This window comes from Pleurodeles waltl, chromosome 1_2, assembly GCF_031143425.1.
Source record: "Pleurodeles waltl isolate 20211129_DDA chromosome 1_2, aPleWal1.hap1.20221129, whole genome shotgun sequence".
Taxonomy (NCBI): Eukaryota; Metazoa; Chordata; class Amphibia; order Caudata; family Salamandridae; genus Pleurodeles; species Pleurodeles waltl.
In genome coordinates, this window is record NC_090437.1 from 1,304,542,753 (window position 1) to 1,304,562,714 (window position 19,962).

Genomic DNA, 19,962 nt, shown 5'->3' on the forward strand with positions numbered 1-19,962 from the left:
ATAAAAAAAAAATGTTATTATTAAACTCCCCCTGTGCCGCTCCCCACGCTCTCCCGCCTCCACGCTCTCACCGCGCCCTCTCCACCCGCCCCTCTCCTCGCCACTGGGGAAAATCTTCTTTTTTTTTTAAATACATCTTGTTTTCCTTTAAGGAAAAAGGGCTGCATTTAAAAAAAAAAACTAAAAGCAATCACAGAAATAGTGGTCCAGCAGGCCACCATGCTTGTGATGGCAATGAATCGTAGTGAGTCGGAATTTGAAAACTGCCACATTAATATGCACCAACCTATCAGAAATCAGAGTTTTATGAACCAACCTATTAGTAGCATACTACATAAGTCAGTTCTCAAAAATCATTATTGGTCACAAATTACAACCATTATTTTCTGACCATATATTAGTACATAAGACCCCGAATGTCGAGAATCAGGATCTGTTGACATTTATGCATGCCGATGGAACATACAACCTGCTTAGATTGGAAAGTATGGTCGGTCTTTCTCAATCGTTTGTAGTAAGCAATGGAACTATAGCTGATCCTAAAGGGATCCGAAGGTTTTCACATGGAGTTTGTACACTTAAAAAAGGCTGGTGTGAAAACTGGGGTCCTGATGACGACCCTGGCGGAGGGATACTCCGCCACAAATGTGACAGATATCCCGCCCGCTGTTTTACAAGTTCCATAGGATATAATGTAACTTGTAATACGGCCTGCGGGATATCCGTCAAATTCTGGTGGAGTATCACATCCGCCAAGGTCGTAAACAGGCCCCGGGTGTGAAAAACACACAGCATATATTCTGGAATGTTTAGGAAGAGGTCTATCAAACTAGAAAATATTTCTTAGGAAGAAAAAGTTAGGATGTGTTTTCATCTTAACTGCAAAATGTTAGATTTTTGGCTGGCAGACACATTTCTAGTTCAGGCTGAGCAAGTTTGTTGTAGGGTCTTGGGGAATTCTAATGTAGTGGTAATTATGAAAGTTAAGTCGTAGGTGTAGACATACAACTGAATAAACAACTGCTTTCTTTGTGAACCAGCCCTTTGTCTATGCAAATAGAATGTGTTGTGGAAAGAGAATATGCCACAATACCAATAGTATCAGTTCAGTTGTCACTAATTTTTAATTGGTAATCTTTGATGTTCTTGAAAGTGACAATAAAAAGTCACAAGTAACATCTGCTAGAGTGCAGTAATAAAATACACGTCTAAATAAAGTCAGGAGAAGCCCAATGTTTGGCTGCTACACCCAGGCAGATGTGCCTGACCCCCAAAGAAAACTGTGACCTTTGCGTTATAAAGGAAAACAAACAGAGGTTTCTCACCCTTGATTCTGGGTTGTACTTACACATTTTCATAACATTCCATAACCAGCACCATTGGAATTGTGTGATTCTGAGTCTGCAGCATTTTCCACATAATTGTGGGGTTACCTCGCTTACCACATAATCAATCATCTGCTGCATAATCTGTAGATTTGTACACAAAAAGATTTCTAGCCCAAACGGATCAAAAGTTACTAAAATCGCGGCAACATATTTACCCGCCAAGTGGAAAGCCCTTTGCAAAAGTTGACTGGTCATCATTTAGTTGGTCATTGCTGGACTACGTTGTTAAAATGCTACTAATAAGGTTAACTATTTGCCTAGACAGTGCCATCATGACTAAAAATGTCAAAATACTGAAGTAATAGAACCACAAAATGTGCTGCAGTACAGTCCCATCATTCTCAAGAGAATCTGTTACTCGTGCAGGGGTAAGAGATCTGCCCAAGACCTCCAGGTCCTGTAAACAAACAACCTTTGGTGTTTTATAATAATCAGTGTTTATCAAGTGATGTTCTTCTAGAAATCTTATGACTAAGGAATGCCATCATAATATTGACTATCTCAACAATTACAAATACTGTGGGAGTGAATGATGGATACACCACCAAGTTTTGGTCCTAATGCAATTATATTAAGTGCAGGCACATACACCATTAGTGGACTAATAAAGACTGTATTAGCAATCATTGAGGCCTGTAAATGCACTTTTAACATAGCAGGTACATATCAAGTAGTGCAGTGCTAAATCCATCAGACATGCCACATTCGTCAAACTAGCTCAAGCCTTTCCATCTACACCAGCCGCACTGCAGTGCAGGGAGCCTTTCTCTCCAACTGGAAGGGTTGAGGTACTAATGTTATTGAGTTTCTATAATTCCATGGTGTTTTCTTCACCTCCCCCTCCAGTGCAAGCCACTCTGCACCAATAGCTGGACACACCACACAAGCACTCTGCTAATTCTTTCAACCAGCCCATTCTCACGAGGATGCTACCAAGCTCTTCAATAGGATTTTGTGAATCATTGTAGGAAATTGGGTTACTGGCTGCGGGGGGTGAAACCCTTCTTAAGCAAAAAACACATTTTTTGTCAGGGTGAAGTCACAAGCAAACCCCAAATTCCAGGAGTTTGTGCACGTGTGATCAGGAAAAATGCTGCCACTCAAAGTGTAATGCAACCCATGGCTAAAGCATGCATGGTGGGTGAACGCAAAATGTGAAAAAAAAAACTAGAACAAAATAATGGATGAAGAGGACTCACCAAAACCCCCTATATGTATGTATGGATGTATTTTTTATAATTCTTTTTGCAAGCATAAGGCTTTTCAGAGCTGACTCTAGGCCAGACCTAAAGAGAGATGAAAAAGGCCAGTGGATGCTCTGTTGCTTTTAAATCACAGTGAAGCAAGGCTCCCTTACATCTGCCGCATGTTGAGCTCATAAGTTCATTTAATGTTCAAGACGACGCGACCGAATTCTCACTGCACACAGACACCCTTAATGTAATTCTGGATGCATTCATAAATAACTTTAAGGTAAGGGGCGCGACTGGCGACACATCTGAGGTGTAAAGTGCCTCATTGTTTCAACATAGGGCCTTTTGTGCAAGAGTTTTTTTTATGATTTCACCCCATTGCTTTGTTGGCAGTTTTCCAAATTTAAGAAAAATTAAATTTGTGCATGAGATCAAGGCCCCAGCATCTAATGAAAGTGTAGCCACCTCTGGGATGAAAAGCAGAGGCTGAAACTTGGTATGCTTCAGAAAACTGCAAAAATGAAGTTAATGGTCTGTTTCATGGGTCATTCTCTGTGGATTTTTTTATTAAACCCCTCCCCCGCTGACCCCTTAGAAAGAGATCTTCCTTCTAGCACCATGGTGGTATTTGCAACAGCAATAACCGTGTTACTGGCAGCCATTACAGGCATCTTCAGAGGATGCATGAAAAGAGGAACATAGTTATCACTCGTCAACTGGTCATTTCACATTCATTTCCGTAAATCTCGCTTTTATAGATTCTGATGTCATTTTTCTATGTTTCGTTTTTGCAGTTCTCATCACAGTTTAGTAAAATATATTTTATCATCCTTGAACAAATCTACTTCTGTGTGAAAGTAACAGAGGTTTTCATTTGGATTTCTGCATCATTTACATATATTGGGGCATATGTACAAGAAAGTGGCGCATCATATATGATTCACTACTTTTCTTGCGCTCCCCACTAACGACATTATGGGGGTGATTCTAACCTTGGCGGGCGGCTACCGCCGCCCGCCAGGCGGGAACCGCCATGCGGCCGCAATAACGCGGCCCCCATTCCAACATTCCCGCTGGGCTGGCGGGCGCTAACCATGTTAGCGCCCGCCGGCCCAGCGGGAATGAGGCCGCAACACAGGAGCCGGCTCCTAATGGAGCCGGCGGTGTTGCGGCCGTGCGACGGGTGCTGTTGCACCCGTCACGCTTTTCACTATCTGCCATGCAGACAGTGAAAAGCAGGCCGGGGCCCTGTTAGGGGGCCCCAGGACAACCCTTCCCGCCAGCCTCTTCCTGGCGGTGTAAACCGCCAGAAACAGGCTGGCAGTAAGGGGGTCATAATCCCCAGGGCAGCGCTGCCCTGGTGGATTATCACCGCCGGGGGAAAATCGGCGGGACACCGCCAGCCCCGGCGGTGCGACCGCGGCTTTACCGCCACGGTCGGAATAGGGAATGAAGCACCGCCAGCCTGTTGGCGGTGCTTCCGTCATTCTTGCCCTGGCGGTCCAAGACCCCCAGGGTCAGAATGACCCCCTATATGTGCGATATATTTAAACTATGGTGCACCATGGTGCATGTTAAGCCAATATCATCAAAAATGTTGACGCTATTGTGGCGCTTTGGTGGATTAGCGCCCACAATTATGGTGCTAATCCACCAAAGTCAAGGGAGGTCCATTGAATACAATGGGAGCATCACTTTAACGCCTGCCTAACGCAGGCATTAAAAGTGCCGCTAAAAATGGTGCAGTGAAATCTTGTAGATTTTGCAGCACCCTTTTTCTGGGCCTCCTAACGGGGGAACGCCCCCCTTGTATACATTATGCCTGGTGCAGCCATAATGAGGCGCAAGGGGTTACAGAGTGACACAATGCTTGCATTGCTCTACTTTGTAAATATGGCCCAATGAAAATGCCTCCTTAGCGCCGCATTAGCGTAAAAAAAGAAAATTACGCTAATGTGACGCAAGGGCTTGTAAATATGCCCCATTGTATTGTATTGTACTTGCATTTATGTACACAGGCATATTTAAAAAACATAACTTCGGCTTTATCATTAAATACTTGGAAATTAATTGATTATACTCATCAGAATTGTACTATCCTATTAACAATCCCTGTAGCAGAAGCCAAATCTATGTCTTAGAGCCTGATTTAGAGTCTGGCGGAGGAGGTTACTCCATCACAAACGTTACGGATATGCGTATTACAATTCCATTCTAGCCTATGGAAATTGGAATATGCATGCAGGATACCCGTCATGGAGTAATCCCTCCGCCAAACTCTAAATCAGGCCCTTCATTTTTCAGTTTTTTAGGAGTATTGTGTGCCACTCCACCTCCTCCTTCAGGGGTGGGCTGGTCCTTGATCTGACCTTGTGCAGTCTCTCCCTTTGGTGTAATGAAAATTGAGGCGGGCCCTTGAAAATACATGGAGAGGACCTCCCATGCTCCAAACCCAGTCAGGAGCTCGCAGCCAGGGGCCCTCTGCCAGTGCACTGTGCCAGAGGGGGCCCCTGGACCTCGGGGGCCCCCTGCACTACAGGGGCTGCAGGGGCTATTGTTACGCCACTGGGTGTAGCTGATGTTTAGCTGAACGGCAACCCAAAGGACATGATTTTCAGGAGCAACAGGATCACAGCGCCTGGAGACCCTCTCGGGTGATTAGCTGCGCTTTATAAATCTGCGTTGATTGATTAACTCTTAAAGTGAAGTCAGCTCGTTTCAGACTGGAGCCAAGAGGAAATAGTGTTCCAAAGTCTCAGGCCCTGGATTCCTGGGAAAATGGTGTTCCAAAGTCTAAGGTCCTGGATCCCCGGGGGAAATCATGTTCAAAAGTCTCAGGTCCTGGATCCCCAGGGAAATGGTGTTCCAAAGTCTCAGGTCCTGGATCCTGGGGGAAATTGTGTTCCAAAGTATCAGGTCCTGGATCCTCTGGAAAATGCTGTTTCAAAGCATTGGGCCCTGGATCCCCGGGGAAATGGTTTCCAAAGTCTCAGGTCCTGGATCCCCAGAAAATGTTTTTCCAAAGTCTCAGGTCCTGGATCTCCAGGAAAATGCTATAAAAAAATATCAGGTCCTGAATCCCTGTGGTAATGGTATTCCAAAGTCTCAGGTCCTGGATTCCCAGGGAAATGGTGTTCCAAAGTAACAGGTCTTGGATCCCCAGGGTAATGGTGTTCCAAAATCTCAGGTCCTGGATCCCCAGGGAAATGATGTTCCAAAGTCTCAGGTCCTGGATCCCCATGGACATGATGTTCCAAATTCTCAGGTTCTGGATCTATTGGTAAATGGTGTTGCAAAGTCTCAGGTCCTCGATCCTCAGGGAAATGGTGTTCCAAAGTCTCAGGTCCTGGATACCCAGGGAAATGGTGTTACAAAGTTCAGGTCCTGGATCCCCGGGGAATGGTGTTCCAAAGTCTCAGGTCCTGGATCCTCAGGGAAATGGTGTTCCAAAGTTTCAGGTCCTGGATCTCCAGTGAATTGTGTTCCAACGTCTCAGGTCCTGGATCCCCACAGCTCTTGCACCATTGTTGGAAGGAGCATTGTATGATATAAGAGGAAGCTGAGTGTGTACCTAGTCATGTACTGTTTGTGGAGATAAACAGGACCATTCGTAGGCGTTGTGCCTCATAATATTGGATTGGAACAGAAGACAATGCAATCCTTTCAGGGGTAACTTAGCATCTACATAAGCGCAGGCACGTTCTGCCACCCTTTCAGAGTGGTGATGAGTTTTTTGAAAGGCCAGTGTATATTGCATTGCAGTAGTCCATACATCCCATAATCAGAGCTGATGTTAGCCATGTTCAGTCATTAATCTGGAGGAGTGGTGGGCTTTTCTGCAAGAGAGAAAGTTCAACGTTAGTTCCCTTGGAAATTGCGTTTGTGGAACGTAGTTGAGGTTCAAATGGAAAATGATACCCAACTTACTGAGCTGCTGTGGGACATGGGGAATTTTCATTGTTTGTCATTCACTGCTCATTTGACACAGTTCTGGGTCCTGGTGAAGGCCAGCTGACCGTTAAAGGAACACCACAGCCGCAACCTGTAGATCCGTGACGATGGAGCACTAATTAGTTTCCTGCAGCCCCTCAGTACCATTAGTACCATTTTTAATCTCACCATAGAACCCCTAGATTTTACTCTAGGTAATTTTAGTCTTCACACCGAATCATCAAGAGCTCCCTCCAGCAGGTTGGACCCTTCCAGATGCATTGTCATTCTGGATGCGGGACTCAATGATGAAGCTTCCCATGAATAATCTGTGGGTGACTACGTAGGGTTGTCTCCCATATGTTCTCTAAAAATCAGGGGACCTTATTCTAACAGTATGTACTGATTACATTTTAGAAGGAGACAAAGTTCTCATTGTTTAAATGACACCTCTGGGTATGGCCAGCATTGAAGTCAATGTGGGATTTACATGTTTGTGTACAGCCCGCACAGAACACAGGGGTTCTCCCAGTAAGCTGGAGATCAGGGAGCAGCTTTTAGGGCTGGCTGGGCTGTGAATGTTCTAGGTTACTGTACAGGAACCTTCACTATTAGGATATTTCATCAAATTGCCTTTTTCTTTTTTGAATTATTTCAATTTAGATGTAAATAGTACACCATCGAAGGTCCTTTGAAGCGGACCAACAAATGTTTTTAGTTCTTCTTCAACCCAGTTAAAAAACAAACAAAAGATTTCAGGGGAAAATCACAAACTTTTCTGGAGATGGTCAAGCTATTTAACTTGGTCCAATTTAGGATTAGTAGTAAAACCTTTTGATGACTGTTTGTAGCTCTGCGAATCCTGGCCATGCTTCCCAGAATGTCCATCCTACAGCCCACAAACAAATGTTATCTTCACTGTTAGGAAATTGTCCTATACGTCGTCCTCCTCTCAAGATGAAACACCACTGCCTTCTTTCCCGTGTAAAGCAAGCGGCTTACACCTCCTACACTTTGTATCTTTTACACTAGTAGTCTACTCAAAGGTGAAATGTGATTACATGGCTGGCGCCCATTTACAAACGTTCAAAGCCTAATTGTAAATGCCCATATTTTTTAGAAAGCGCTTACAACTGCAGGATGGTCCTGCGTCTTGATTCTATCAACACATGTCCTTGTGATCATTTCATTGAGAGCCATCTTATTTTAAATGAAATAAAAAATGTAATGAAAAATGAATTTATAGAGCGCATTAAACCCAAGGGTATCTAAGCGCTATGACAGAAAACAGAGCTCATAAGCATAAAGAAGCCTGGGAGCCTAAGAGGAGAAAAGACAAGTTTTTTACGATTTTTTAAACAAGGCAATGGAGTCCAGTCTATCAAGTTTGGTTGGCAGAGAGTTCCAAAACCTGGCAGCAGCCCCGGAAATGGACTGGCCGCCCAATCTGATTTTCCGAAATCTGGGAATTAAGACTTTCCCAGCTGAAGGAGGTCTAAGTGACCTGCCTGGAATGTACCAGTTGAAGAGGTTGTAGAGATGTTTGGACCCCTTGTGATGCAGAGCTATGAAGACCAGGCAAATGGCCTTGAGCACAATGCGCTTGCTAAGAGGGAGCCAATGCAGCGCTCTAATGCCGTCTTTGATAGACACTCGTTTGTGGGTGTTAAGAATAATGCATGTGGCTGCATTTTGCACCGCTGGCAGCTTTTTCAATGAGGAAGCATTAATGTTCAAGTAGAGCGCATTACAATCATCAAGTCTGGAAAAGACCAAAACAACAACTACCGAATGTTGCAGTTCAACTGGAAAAGAAGAAAGATTTTCCTAAGAGTCCTGATTATGTGAAAGTAAACACTCATGATGCGATTGACCTGTGACTCAAAGTTCAAGGAGATATTGAAGATCACCCCAAGATTTTTACAGGAGCAGGTAAAGGGCCACATTCCTCAAGCCACAAACTGCAAGACCAATTGGATTCTTGTGCACCAAACACCGGCACCTCTGTGTTTTTTCCTGTTTTCAGTTTAAGAAAATGTTCTTTCATCCAGATGTTAATCTTGGTCATGCAAAGGTCATCAGAGATGCTTGTTCAGAGATGGATATGACACTCTGTGTGTCTTCAGCATATGAAAGTGCTTGAAAACAGCAAGAACGTATCAGTTCCGCGAGAGGGGCGACATACCGATTGAAGAGAGTGGGGATCACGGAGGACCCCTGAGGGACTCCGCAAAAAAGACTAAAAGCCTTGGTTGACAACCCGCACCCTGACATTAAGGGCTTTCCCCACTGACACCTGCCTGATGAAGACGCTGAACCAGGCACTGTTTCTCTTCTTCCTTACTTGTGGTCCACCATACCCCAAGGTTCCTCCTTAATTTTCTCTCTGCCTTTTTACTCACTTCCCCTTAATACTAATCTTTCCCTTTTGTTGTGGCCTAGCTTGATCTCCTACTAACCTGCCTGGCCTTTCGCCCGCCACAATGTTCACTTCCGGCCCCTGCTTTCATTATCACGCGTCTTGTCACCCGCTCCTGGCCAAAGCTGTCTCATCCACCCGCTGCCTGTCTGGAGTTCTACACTCCCTTCCGTGACATCTGACCACCTCAGAGCCTGCCTTCTGGTTCCTTCCAACCGCCCTTTCATTCACCTTTGATAGAGCGGAACGTGGTAACAAATTTACCTACGTTTGGACGCTCTTTAGGCCGATGAATCTTTTGACTAAGTGGGAACTCTCTGTACTCTTAATCGATCAATCACATCAAATCAATAATCAATAACGAACATAAGCAACCCCTTGAACGACATAACACTTTACAATTAATCCAGAATACATTTCGGCGAACCCTGACCTTTCAGTCAGGAATAACCACACCAGTTTATTGCAAAGTTAGTGAATTTATTTCCCTATATTAACAAAGCTAGCACAATATAGATGTGTCTCAACACCAAATGATAAACATATATGAACATTAATAGCTGTCCATAACGTCGAAACAAGTGTAATCTATGAAGCATTTGAATCACAAGGCATTCGATAATGGCAATGCAAAGCACTAATACGATAATCAGTAATGAACTAATTGCGTACATTTAGTCAGCATAACAAGATCTCAAATTGCATCGTGCAACATATGGAATCCTCGTCTAACCTCAAATTAGCATCGGCATGTGGGACTTCATGCAAAAACAATTTAGCAACATTAATTTAGAAAATTCCTAACTAGGGCTCTTACCAAAATCAGCAGTTGGTTACCTAAAAGAAACACAATGCAATTTTACAATTTCCTTTCATATTTACCAATTACGATCAGCATACAAGGAAGTCTTCGTCTCACAGGTACCGTTCTTCAGTCATCATGGGTACCGTTTCTCGATCAGCATAGGACGGGACAAAGGGGCAGGGTTGGACGGGGCAAATGCCTCACGGTGGCAAGGTAAAACTATTACTTCATGCAAAGGGATCAAATCAAAGTTACAGTCTCTAGGGCAAGAACCATTTAAAGTCTCTTTCTCTCGATTAGAGAAAGCATCAAAGTCTCTCAAAATGGCGTCGCAGCAAGGTGGGCCATAATAGCTACGAAGTCTGCAAAATGGCGGGTATCGAGCTGGTAATGGCTACCTTCTTCTCGTGCACCTGGTTTTTATAGACAACAGTTCGAGTCCAGTAGGGTCTCCATTGGAGGGTTCATAGGTTAGCTTCAAATTGACCAATCAAACACGACAGTTCTCAAGCTTTTACTTAAGCATACATTATCCTTGGAGATGGGTACGCAAGTTGCAACATTGTCTCCTAATTAGCTTACTCTCAGAGCCTCCATTGTCCGCACCTGCAAGTCGACCTTGAATTAAAGAGAAAATATGCCAGGCTGGCACCAACTTTAAGATAAGCATGTGAACAGTTTCTGTGGAAAAGTACAGCTTCAAGCTAAAATACACGTTTAATAGCACAGTGGAAAAATACGAGCATCTAAACCTTGAGACCAGGCAACTAGGCCCAAAGCCTCCGCTAAAGTAATGCTAAGCTAAAACATTTCAAACAAGCAAATCGTAGCATACGTTTATGATTATGTCGAATTAGTGCAATTCTAATACACCACGTTATATAAAGCATGCGTATAAATGATGGCAAACTACTCTGAGGGCACATTTTGTCCCCGTACAATCTTTATTAGTTCGGTTAATATCACACACGATCATTTCAGCACTACGTTTAAGCGTTAATAAATCAAAACCTTCATTTTCTGCTTCATCAATCCCTCCTCTGATGACTACTAGTCATCACACAAATTTAGCCCACAAATTTTATTCCATTAAAATTCTGTCAGTTCCCTTTTCCTTTTAATTCCCCTAGTTTGCGCTTTGTATTCTTCTGCCATTCTTTTCATAATTTTCTCCTCCTTTCTTCTTTTAATTCTTTCCATAATCATTATTATTCCCCTTTTTATTCCCCATATTCCAAATACACAAATTATTACTATTAATATTCCTTCTATTATTTTCAATAATATTCCATTCCAAATTCCCCCAATCCAATGTCCCACTGAAGCTATTCCCTTTCCAACCTTTTCCCACACTCCTGGTTCTTTCAGTTCTTTCAAATCCGCACTTTCTTTTGTTAGATTAGCACGCATAGTTTTAATCTTCACACTATTATCCGGTATATAGGTGCAACAGTGACGTGCACCAATCATTTTGCAAACGCCTCCATCCTTTGCTAAAAGAATGTCTAAAGCAAGCCTATTTTGAAGAGTCATAGCTCTTTCCGCTGCAAGCTCAGCATCTATCAGGATTATAGCACCTGAAAACTTTGTCAGCATGTTATCCACTATAGTAGACAACTTTCGTATCTTGATGGAATTCAGCACAACTCCTAATGAAGGAATCATTGCTCCAAATATATCACCTACCACAGCAGCTGCTCTTTTCTGGATACTATGAGATCCAGATGTCTTTTGAATCATCGATACGTCATCCAGTTGATAAACCTTTGGGAACACTATACCCAAATAACATCTCCCCCACCATCCCTTGGGAAGACGATAATAAGCATTATGCCCACAAATGTAATACACCCCTGGAATGACAGGGTCAAGTCCGTCCATCATGAATGTCCATTTGGCCTTAAAAATAAACGTATGTTTGCACTCACTCGCTCCTACAAAAATATTGTCATAATATGATTCACCTCGATATATACAAAATTTCCCTACATGCCAAGCGTCTAAAGCTATTTTCCCTTGTGTCTTTATAGCAGCAAAATCATAATTATCTACTGAAGTCCTCTTCTGTAGCTCTTTTTCTAATTTTGCTTTCATTTGAGCCCTTCTATCATCTGTGCGATCTAAAAAGCTTATTTCTACAGCAGAGTCTGAGCAGGTAAGGTTTTCCCTATGAGCATGAGCCGTTTCAAAAGGTTGCATTGGCTCGAAAAAGTCCCTCATAATTTTGTAATCCCAATATCTTGCAGTTTCGCTTAGATGCGCTATTATAGGAACATAAGCAAAGGTAACATCATAATTCGAGTAAAAATACTGTATGTTAGTTTGACCATAAAACCTAGACATCACTATACTACACGTAATCCCATATGTAAGAGGCATGTGGTGATAAGTTACCCCTTCTTTTACTGATGTCGGTATCTGTGTACACACATAACAATCCTTCGCATCCATAGTCTCAACATACTCTGTTAGCAAGCGATAGAAAACGTTATACGAAAGCTCTTTCTTATCATGCAAGAGCCTCTCATCCATTGCTAGTCTTTTCAATGGTGTTAGTTCAGTGGCAGTAACAGGAGCAATAGTAGAAGCAGTAATAGTCTCATTCTCACCCTTTCCATGCATTCCAAACACAATTGCCATTATTATTATTACACATGTAATTACCAAGCCTATACACACATATTTACAAAACTTCTTTCTATTGTTTGGCGTCATGATCTGTATAGAATCAGAGAGCTAGAAGCACTTATAAATGAAACTATTTAGCAATTCAGTTACAAAGCTGAACACGCACAATGTTCACACCGTCTTCTTCAAAAGGCCAGTCACTTATCGGTTAGCAGCATTTGTCTCAATTCGGCAATAACTCAGTCTTTATCAGTTTAGCAAGTCTCATCCGGTTTAACAATGTCTCAGCTGGTTGTTTCTTTCACGTTATATTGTAGCAAGCAATATCATTTACTCTTTCAATCGACAGAGTCTATGAAACTTTTCTTTTCTATTGGTATCTCTTCTTCTTCTTCGTTCTCGATGCTTAGAGATACAAACTCGTCAGTCCAATCATCATTGACTGCATATGCCCATTCAGGACCAGAATATCTCCTGTTTGGTATCCTTTTCCTCTTCAATTTTGCTTCTCTTTTCGATTCTGCTTCGCTGGTACTTTCCTCTTTCGTCAAGTCTTTTTCCTCACTTGACGATTGTTCCACGACAGTCACTTCTTTTCTTTTCTCTTTCACTTTCGGCCTTCCTCCTTCGTTCAAACTTTCTTTACCCTTTTCTTTTATTGGTGAGATACTTAGGGGGTTATTCTAACTTTGGAGGAGGTGTTAATCCGTCCCAAAAGTGACGGAAAAGTGACGGATTTACCACCAGCCGTATTACGAGTCCATTATATCCTATGGAACTCGTAATACGGCTGGTGGTATATCCGTCACTTTACCGTCACTTTTGGGACGGATTAACACTCCTCCAAAGTTAGAATAACCCCCTTAGTCTTCTCTTTGCACCATGTCCATTTGATGGACCTGCGATCTTTTCTGTAGAGGCTTGAACTCTTTCGTTCTGTTCTGCCTCGTTCTCTCCTTCTGGGGAATCAATCACGTTCTCTTTTTCTTTTTCTGTATCGTCTGCTTCTGGGAAAGCCCTCCTCTGATCAGGCTCTCCTGCTTTTTCACCCTTTTCGAGCCCTTCGTCACCGTTACTTTCTTCAGGCTCTTTATCACTTTCAGCTGCTTCAGGCTCCTTGTCACCTTCAGCTGCTTCAGGCTTTTTGCTACCCTCAGCTGCTTCAGGTTCTTTGTCACCTGCAGCTTCTTCGTCGCTGTCTGAACTTTCTCCTTGGTCTCCCCCAAGTGAGTTGGTGTCTTCGTTGTCGGAGAATATCTCTTTTTCTCCTGCCTCTGTCTGTTCGCTTTCAGGTCACTTTTGTTCTGTCGCAGCACTCGGCACTGCTTTATCAGGCACTGGTACTTTCAGCGCTTCAACTTCCTCATCTGTGGGACACAACACCTTCTTTGTGTGACTGGCGTGAATCCAGTTGGGAACCCCCGCACACTTCACAGCGGTAGTTGTCGTCAGGATCACTTGGAAAGGGCCTTTCCAACGGGGTTCCAGACACGATTTTCTCACGTGCTTCTTTACCACGACCCAGTCACCTGCTTTCAGTGCGTGTCCTGGACCTTGGATCGGTGGCAAGGTGGTCGCTTCCACCTGGTGAGAGAGAGAGCGAACCACGTCAGCCAGTCCTTTGCAGTAGTCTAACACCATATCATCTGTAATATTCAAAAGCATGTTTGCGGGAACTGCAGGAAGTCTCATAGCCCTGCCCATGAGAATTTCATGCGGAGACAATCCAGTCTTTCTATCGGGAGTGTTTCTCATTGACATTAGCACTAAGGGCAATGCGTCAGGCCATTTCAAATTTGTTGATGCACATATTTTTGCCATTCTCGATTTCAGCGTACCATTCATTTGCTCCATCAATCCTGATGCTTCAGGGCGATAGCTACAGTGCAGCTTTTGCTCAATGTTCAGTGCTTCGCAAAGTAACTTCATCACCTCGTTATTGAAGTGACTTCCCCTATCTGATTCTAAAGAGATCGGGAATCCGAAACGTGGTATCAACTCCCTCAGCAATAACTTGGCAACTGTAAGGCTGTCATTTCTACGTGTGGGGTATGCCTCAATCCAATGACTAAAAATGCACACAATCACCAACACATATTTCAGACCCCCATGCACAGGCATCTCAATGAAGTCCATCTGCATGCGACTAAAAGGACCGCCTGCCCTACCAATGTGACTCGCACTCACAACTGTTCCCTTCCCTGGGTTCATCTGCTGGCAAGTGACACATCGATGGCAAACTGCTTCTGCAGCTTGACGAAATCTGGGGTTAAACCAATCAGTTTTGAACAATCTTATCATGGCATCTCTCCCTAGGTGAGCTTGCCCATGATAGAACCGCGCAAGCTGTGATAAGAGACTATTTGGCAAAACAAACTTTCCCTCATGTGAAACCCATAACTCATCTTGTCTCTTTATACATTGTGATTTAATCCAGGAATCTCTTTCATCCTCCCTGACATTATTCTGTAGTGCTTTTAGTTCCTCTATTGTATCTACAACCTTCAAGGCAAATGCTTCAGCTGGTTCGAGTTCTGGCTCATTTATCGTATTCCAATCATCCCTTAGTAATATACAGTTCAAAGCACAAAATCTTGCGACTTGATCCGCATATGCATTTCCGAGAGACACATAGGCCCTCATTCTGACCTTGGCGGTCTTTTCGCAAGACCGCCGAGTTACCGCCGCGGTGAAGACCGCCGACCGCGGCGGTATGCCGCTGTGCGCATTCTGACCGCTGGGAGCGTTCCGCCGGGAAACCGCCAGCAGCCACACTGGCGGTCGGCGGGAAAGTGGAGACTGGTCAACCTCCACCGCCACGCCAGCAGAACACCGCCCACAGAATTACGACCCACATTTCTGTGTGGCGGTCTTCTGTTGGCGGTCTTCTGTTGGCGGTCACCTCCCCATGGCTCCCGTCGCCTCCCGGAGGACCAACGCACAAGGTAAGTTGATCGTCCGTGAGGGGAGGGGGTGGGGGGGTGTTGTGTGATGTGGGCGTGCATGGGGGTGTGCGTGTGAGTGTGTAGAGGGGGTGTGTGAGTGCGTGTATGCGGGCGGGGGGTGCTGCTGTGTCTATGGGTAATGTGTGCTGTTCGGCAGGTGCGCGTGTCTGCATGTATGTGTGCGGGTATGTGTCCCCGTTGTGTATGTGTGTGTAGGGGGTGTGTATATGTGCATGTTGGGGGTGTGTGCATGTCGGGGTGCATGTATGTGCATGTCGGGGTGGGGGTGGGGAGGGGGTTCGTACCACCTCTGGGGGGTGGCAGGGGGGTGGAGGGTGTGGGGGGAGGACTTGGGTGGGTAGTGGGGGGTGGGGGAGACCCCTATCAGTGCCAGGGAAGGAATTCCCTGGCCCCGATAGTGCTTACCGCCATGGTTCGCACGGCGGTTCCCGCCCGCAAGAAACCGCGGCGGTAGGCAGGGTCATAATACCCTTGGCGGTCTTGGGACGACCGCCGGGCCGGAGTGCGCAAACTCCAGCCCGGCGGTCATGACCGCCGTGGCGGTCGGAGTGGAGAAGTGGCGGTCGGTCGCGGCGGGGACCGCCGCGGTCAGAATGCCATTTTTAATACCGCCGGTCTGTTCGCGGTCCGACCGCCGTCTCTCCGCCGACCGCCAGGGTCAGAATGAGGGCCATAGTCCTGTCCTTTCGTGTGAGCACTGCACTTTACCACTGCAACTTCGGCTGGCACTTGAATGGCGTGTAACAATTCCCTTATTCTCTCCCCGTTCTTCACTGGGGAACCTGAAGAAGTCAGGAACCCTCTCTGTGACCATAGTTGTCCAAAGTCATGCACAATCCCAAACCCGTATTGACTATCAGTGTAAATGGTAACTTTCATCAATGCAGACAATTGACATGCTCTTGTGAGGGCTATAAGTTCTGCTACTTGTGCAGAATAGACTCCTTGAAGCCATCCCGCTTCCAAGACCCCTGTTACAGTACATACAGCATATCCTGCTTTCAAAATCCCCATCCCATCCCTTAGACATGAACCATCAACAAAAAGAATATGGTCATTTACATCAAGCTTAGTATCCTTGATGTCCGGTCGAGGTTTTGTGCAAAATTCAGTCACCTGAAGGCAGTCATGCTCGACGTCTTCAGCGTTCTCAATTTCAGCATTTTCTTCAGGAAGCAAGGTAGCTGGATTCAACGTAGTGCACCTTTTCAGCTGCACATTCGGTGAGCCCAGAATAATCGTTTCATACCTTGTGAGTCTTGCTCCAGTCATGTGTTGCGTTCGGGAGCGAGTTAAAAGTATCTCAACTGAGTGAGGGACCATGACTGTTACTGGGTGTCCCATCACTATTCCTTCACTCTGAGTGAGGCTGATACCAACTGCTGCTACGGCGCGCAAACACCCTGGGAGTGCTGCTGCAACCGGATCCAAAGTAGCTGAAAAATACGCTACTGGTCTGTTTACGCCACCATGGGCTTGGGTCAAGACAGACAAAGAACATGCATCACGTTCATGACAAAACAATGTGAAAGGCTTCGTGTAGTCAGGCATACCTAAAGCTGGAGCCCTGCACATGCATTCTTTCAATTCAACAAAAGCATCCATCTCATCTCCTTTCAGTTCAATTTCATCCAAGGCATCCTTCTGGGTCAATTTTAGTAGGGGCTTTGCTAGAGACGAAAAGTTGGGGATCCACTGGCGACAATATCCCACCATTCCCAAAAACTTCCTCACCTCCTTCCTTGTCTTTGGTGGACTCATCTGAAGTATGCTTGTAATTCTTTCCTTCATTATTCTCCGTGACCCTTTCTCTATTTGGTGACCCAAGTATTTCACTTTCTTCTGACAGAACTGTAATTTGGAAGGAGACACCTTATGTCCATTCCTTCCCAAATGATTCAACAGAGCAATGGTATCGGCTGTGCAGCCACTTTCTGTCTTTGATGCAACCAGTAAGTCATCAATGTACTGTACTAGAATTGACTCGAATGGCAATTCTAATGCTTCCAGGTCTTTCTTTAGAATCTGATTGAAGATTGACGGTGACTCAGAAAACCCTTGAGGAATTCGACACCAACTATACACTCTGTCCAGGAATTTGAAACAAAAGAGGAATTGGCTGTCCTCATGAAGAGGCACAGAAAAGAATGCTTGTGACAAATCGATGACTGAGAACCATTCAGCATCGCAAGGAACTTGAAACATTATCACAGCTGGATTCGGTACGACAGGGCAGCACTTTATTATGATGTCATTTATTTTCCTCAAATCCTGCACGAGTCGGACTTTCCCACTTGGCTTTATTAGTCCCATTATTGGTGAATTACATGGACTGCTTAGCACTTCTTTCAGTACCCCCTGCTTTACAAATTCGTCAATGAGTTGGGCAACTTTCATGAGGGTGTCTTGTGGCATATGGTATTGTGGGGTCTGGGGAAAGATCGCATTGGGCTTTACCATCACTTTTACTGGTTCCACTCCTTTCATCAATCCCACCTCTTTCCCTGTCATGTCCCACACTTCCTTTCCGACTGTTTCCCGTAATTCTGCTGGGATATCTTCTTCAGTTATCATCGGGAAGAGACAAATCAGAGGATACTCCTCGTCGACTGTTTCCATTTCATCCCCCTCTACACTGTCGTCTTCTTCCCCATCATTGCTCGTTTCTATTGTTATTCCTTCGTTTGAACACATTATCGAACAACCCAATTTACACAATAGGTCTCTTCCTAACAGTGCTATCGGGCTTGAGTCACACACCACAAACTGATGTACCCCTTGATAGTTACCGATGCTGACTGGAACCGGATCTGTTATTGGGTTCGTCAGATGTCTGTTTGCTACTCCCACCACTTGAACTGTCCTCCCTGAGAGAGGCAAAATTGGAACTTCACTGCTCTTAACTGTTGAACGTGTGGCTCCCGTGTCAACCAAGAATGAAACACGATGACCCATTACTCTTCCCTCTACGTACGGTCCCCTTTGATCAACTTCCAAGGATGCCGCAAGCACACAATCTCCTTCTTCTCCTGAACTCTCACTCTCCCATACGTTGTTTATTCCACTCTCACTGTGTAATGGGAACTGTTGTACGGTGCCATTTGTACTCATTACCTGACCCGTTACCTGTGGAGGAACCATCACTTGCTGCTGACTCATTGGTGCCAATGGTATTTGCATTTGTTGATTAGGTACCATAGGTAACTGCTGTTGCATCGGCTGCATTTGCGTCATCTGCATACGGGGCATCTGCATCTGCTGCGGCTGCATAGGTTGTAATCCCTGTAATTTATTTACAGTCTGAAAATTGGAGTTGGGACCTCTCATTTTCGGTCCTCTCATTGTCTGAAATGCATTGACATCATTGTTTTGCTGACCAACACCTACACCTGCACCTGCACCTACACCTGCACCTACACCTGCACCTTCCTGCACCACCATCGGGCACTCACGTTTCCAATGACCGACGATCCCGCACACGTGACACGGCATCACCTTCTTCATTGCCTGCACACCCGTCACAACAGTGTTCAAATCCGGACCATTATTCACAAAACCTCCTCTGCCTCTGCCTCTGGCCTGTGGCTGAAACGCCATGTTTCCCTGCAATTGCAACTGCTGTTGCGGTACCTGCTGTTGGAACCCTTGCATCCCTTGCAAACCTTGCAGACCTTGCAAACCTTGGAGACCTGTCTGAGCTGCCTTAAGCTGCATCATCATCACCTTCTCTTTCAGCCTTTTCTGTTTTACCTCAATTTCGTCGCTACAGTATTTCGCATAAGTCAAGACCTCATCAATCGGTTTCGACTGCCAACAAATCAAATGCAACTTTATCATTTGGCTTATTTCTGGTCTCAGCCCTTCCACAAATCTGAACACAAAATGGAGCATGTCCTTCGCCTCAATTGTTTCCGTGCCACTGTAATTCTTGAACGCCTTCAACAACCTCTCATAATAACTATGAATCGACTCTTTAGTCTCTTGGGCAGTTCAGTCGATCTTCTGCCAATCCACATTCTTCGCGGGTACTTTTGTTTTCAAATGCTCAATCACCTTATAGTACAAGCTCATCACCATAGGTGATGGTGCGCCTGTCTCCCTGTGTCTCTCTGGTTCACTCGTCGGCCAACCTACAGCTCTTTTGCAATCCTCCCATAAATCTGCCGGAACCACAATCTCGAACAGAGTGTTCAAGTCTTCCCAGAGACATTTTGCAAGCTTCACAAACCTGTCAGTCTGTTGGTAACATTCAATCGGCTTCTCTCTCAGTTTGGGAAAATCGTCCGTAAAGGACTGAATGTCGCTTCTGTGCCATGGTACATGTACTAATTTTCCTCCTGCTGTCTCCCTCATTGGTAACATGGTTACTGTATCACCACTCTGCGGTCTTTTCTCATTGTGCTCTGTAGCACTGTCCCTCCTCTTGTCCTTCCTCTTTACCCACCTGCTTTCCCATTTGTCTAAGCACCTCCACACTTGTGCACTCTGCAGCAATTCTCTAAGGTGGGTCTTCATGCCTGCTGACCTCATGTGTTCAAAATCTGTGGTCCCAAAATCTAACCTGTAGCTCCTGCTCAAGTGCTTCGTCTTGTCTATGTCAACCCCGTTTCTGTCAGCTGCTTCCTGCAAGCTC